The sequence below is a fragment of the Palaemon carinicauda genome, chromosome 9 (genome assembly GCF_036898095.1).
Source record: "Palaemon carinicauda isolate YSFRI2023 chromosome 9, ASM3689809v2, whole genome shotgun sequence".
NCBI classification, from domain to species: domain Eukaryota; kingdom Metazoa; phylum Arthropoda; class Malacostraca; order Decapoda; family Palaemonidae; genus Palaemon; species Palaemon carinicauda.
The window spans coordinates 67806857-67811414 of NC_090733.1; positions in this window are offsets into that span (position 1 = coordinate 67806857).

Genomic DNA, 4558 nt, shown 5'->3' on the forward strand with positions numbered 1-4558 from the left:
ACAGTGCTGGCACAAAACAGCTGGCTTCTAGGACTTTGGCAAAGGTGGAGGCTTTCCGCTTGGCTTCCTACTTCTCATGTAGGTAGAAACGGCACACAACTGTCTGGGTGCCCTACGTATGGCAAAAGTTGTAACTTTAGCTGCCTCATACGATCGACAGGCAGTGACAAAATCTTGTAGAGAATTGGCATCCAAGGCAATCAACATCTGAACAAGCTCTGCATCTCAGATACCCATCAAGATAATAATTTTTAGCTGGGTCTCTTAATATGGCACAAATCTACTTCTTTTGGGATGTGACGAAGTGTCACATAGAAATTGGTGAAAGACTTTCCTTCCATTTGCTGACAGTTACGCAACTCTCTTTGGTGAAATACTTCATTCCTCAAATCCCTTATATGCAACTGTAGAGCATCCAGGACCTCATCTACAGCCTTATCTGTGGAAGGAGAAATTTGCAATGTGTGTTCTAAAACATGCTGTGTTTCAAGGATTAAACACATCCTCATGTGGATCCTCTGTTTTTTCACTTGAAAACTTAGAAAGATCCACCATGACGGCATAGTCATCCCACCGACGACTCCATTCCCTGAATATTTGAATGTTGCATTTGCTTTCAGTGGGGATGGCGTTTGAGCCGTTGCTTTCTGTGGAAGTGGGAGAGTAGGTTGATTGGAATCTGAGTTTGCCTCTGTGCCAGGTATAGGAGTACCTGGATGAGAATGGACGATATGTGCAAGAGTTTGAATGAGGGCAGTAAATCTTGGATATTCTTCTTCTCTTCTAAGAACATCCTCTTTAAGGCAAATCGCTTTTTGCTCCCTTCTTCTTTCTTCTTCACGTTTTCTTTCTTGTCTTCTCTCTTCATTTTCCCTTCATCTTCTTTCATCCTCGTACAAGCGAGATTCCTCTAAAAATCTAATCAAATTGAGAAAATCTGTCCCAGTGGCTTGACAGCCAGTTGGTGGTTGGTAGTTTGGGGGCTCAAGAAACGTGGAGAGGGGGAGGCAGTGTACTCTAACACTGTGGATGTGGGCAGCGACAACATTGTGTTCACCTACGTCATTGAATGGTTGCTGTTCTGCAGTCTCTTCTAACTGATCTGTAAGTCTATCTCTTGAGGTCATTATTACTTTCAATGTGCAGTGAGCAAAAGTAGAGTTCTAACAAAATTATTAACAATAAACATGAACTGTTTAAAAACTCAAAACTAATAAGTAAAGTTCAATGAGGAGTGAGTGTGTGCATGTGCAATGCATACGTCAGGCAGCGAGGTGAGGGGAACAGCCATGATCCAGCAGCAGAAACTCGCATCAGGAATCAGGCACAGGCAGTCACCCCATGATGATGGTTGAGATTAGATGTGGTTACACATGCTCCAACCATATCACAACAGAATATTTTCTTGCTTCTCGAAATAGCACAGCAAACAATACACTAGGACGTATGAAAAGGGCACTATAAAAGCACAATGCACTGCATAACACTTCACAGTTCACTTGCATTACTACACTGCACATGAAATAGAATAAATCTAACTAAACCACAAACACATTCAAATTGAGCGGCCATTAATGACGTTGACCAGTTCCTATTGTACACGTCTTGAAATAAACTTCTCACAATACGACACTATAAGTTCACTGCGCCATGTAGCTTACGTGCTGATAAATTCCTTATCCTTAATGAATGGGGCAAGGATATAACTTTAAAAGTAGGTTATTAATATCTATTATAAGTAAAATACAAAGTTCTTGGGAACAACAGGAAGATATCTTATCAATAAGAGATGACAACAAATAAGGAGTGCATCATAGGAACAAAAGGTAAATATTGCCAATGCTGATACAATGTTCCTATATCATATTAATAAGGCATGAATTAATCTGCTGATATATAACATCTGGAATAATGGTTGAAAACCATAAAACAGTAAATGATACATATAGGATAATGATAATAATAATGAATGCTGGTATATGTTAAATGTGTCTTTTCATGTACCTACACTATTATACTAAAAGTACAGAATAAACAAATTCATATTTCAAATGGCGTTGCCTTCTTACAAAACGGAAGGGGTACCATTAAAATTCTCCCCATGCAATGGCGAATGGCCTGGGAGAGGAATTCAATGTAATATTAAGATCTATGATGAGAAAAATGTGTGTTGAACTACCAGTAGATGTTCCTCGGGATGATGTCCAGGGCCCATTACTTTTCATACTATACAGGCATGATATATGGTTTGGGCTATAGAACAATTAGAATATAAATGCAGATGATGCTACTCTTTTTACATCAATTGTATTTTCTGAATGTAGACCTGAAAATGCGAAATCCCTTATTAGATATCTAACTTAAATAAGTACATTGTGAAAATTATGGGAAATAAAGTTGAGTCCTAAAATATTTTGAAGAATGATTTTGAGTACTCATTGTTTGGAGCATTTGGTCCTCAACTTTCAAATGGTTGAATTAGCAATGTCTCTTTAACCATATGTAACTCATTTCATAATCTAGGTGTGACTCTTGATCCCAAATTTACTTTAGACTTTTGAGAGATAAATTTGGTCTGCTTCTTCTTCAATTGCCCAAAACATTGGCTTTTTGAAATGTCTTTTAAGATTTTTGATGATCAGTGTATCTTGAGGAAAAGTTTGGAATCTTTTATGCTACCTTGTTTCAAGCATTGTTTTCCATGTGATCTTCAGTTGCTGATGCTCATCTTAACTTGTTGGATAGAAACTTGTGGTGTATTAAATTCCTTATTCCGATGAGGATACAAATCTGTGGCTCTACCCTTCAGTTAGTTTTTATTAATTTTGCATAGAATTTTACATCCATATCTTCTACATTTCTGGTACTACATTGTTAAAAATTTCCAGAGAGAGATGTGAAAATTGTAATCGGTGACTTCAATGTTAAAATTGGAAGGAATAATCTAGGTATAAAGAATGTAATGGGTGTTGGCGGTCTTTGCGAAGTTGAAAATGAAAATGGGGCATACTTTATAGGTTTTTGTTCGACAAACAATCTTGGTATTGAAAGTATTCTTTTTCAGCATATGGGCATCCACAAATATACATGGACTTTACCATGTGGCAATTACATAAATAAAAAAAAATCCTATAGCCATTAATAAAGAGAGAAGGAGCACTCTGAGAAATGTAGGAAGCTTTTTGAGGTGCAGATATTGGTAGTGATCACCAGCTCCATATTGCCACACTGAAATTGAAACATAAAGCACCCAACAGAAATGTAGATAGAATACCTAAGTTTGATACAATAAAGCTTCTAGAAGATGAGCACAGATAAACCTTTACGATTGAATGTAGGAAACAATTTGCAATCTTAGAGGCTTTAAGAGACGATGGGCAGACTATTAATGAAGAATGATTCGATATCTCGATATCAAAAAACATACATCAGTCGGTTGGTAATGAAGTTTTGGAACATGCAGTCACAATGAGAAAATCATGGATATCGAATGATACTTGGGATACTATAAAAAGGGGACAAAGACAGAAATTAACTGTTTAAACTTTTCAAGGAAGTAATGAAAATTACAATGTAGAGTATGCTAAATATTTCAGTATTGATAGTGAAGTCAAAAGAAAAGTCAGGAATGACTGGAGAGAATATATTGACAGGAAATCAGATGAGTCTGATAAAGATATGAATTCAGGGAGTGATTGTAGTGTAAGAATTGCTCATAAAATTATTAATGAAATCTCTTCCGAGGCAAAGAGGAAGAAGCATATACCCATCAAAAAGAGAAGGATCTGTTATAACAACAGGAGACGAAGAAAGGCAACGTTAGATGGAACACGTTAGTGAGGTCATGACTAAGAGATATGAAGGGAATAATTTGATTAATATACCTGAAGCTCAGGAAGACCATGATGTGCTCATGCATTGATTTAGTAAATTTGAAGTCGAAGCTATCACTAAAACTCAAGAGATAGAAAGCCTGGGATTCGATGGAATGACTGCCGAGATTATATTGGCCGACAATGAAGTGACTCCCAGAATACTTACGAGATTATTTTTTAGAATGTAGGATGAAGAGGCAAAACCTGATGAATGGGTGTTAGGAGTGTTGGTAAAAATGGTATTCCCCCCCCCCCAAAAAAAAAAACCATATTAGACTAATTGCAATAATTACAGAGGCATAACACTTACGTTACTTATCATGAAGATATATAGGATGCTCATTCTAAAAAGACAAGAAAGAAAGGTTGATGAAAAGCTGGGAGATAAACAAGCAGGATTTAGGAAAGATAGAAGTACTGACCAAATTTTCATTTTTAAACATTTGGTACAGTAATGTGTAGAATATAGAAATCCACTTTTGATGGCATTTGTGAAATATTTAAAAGCTTTTGATAGTGCACACCGGCCAATTTTGTGAAGAGTACTGCATTATTATGGAGTTCCTCTTAAACATGCAAATTTGATTAAGACTGGCCATGAGCATAACAAATGTAAAGTTCATGTTAATGGAGTCCGATCAAATGAACTTCCAGTGAACAGTGGAGTACTCCAAGGGAATGTG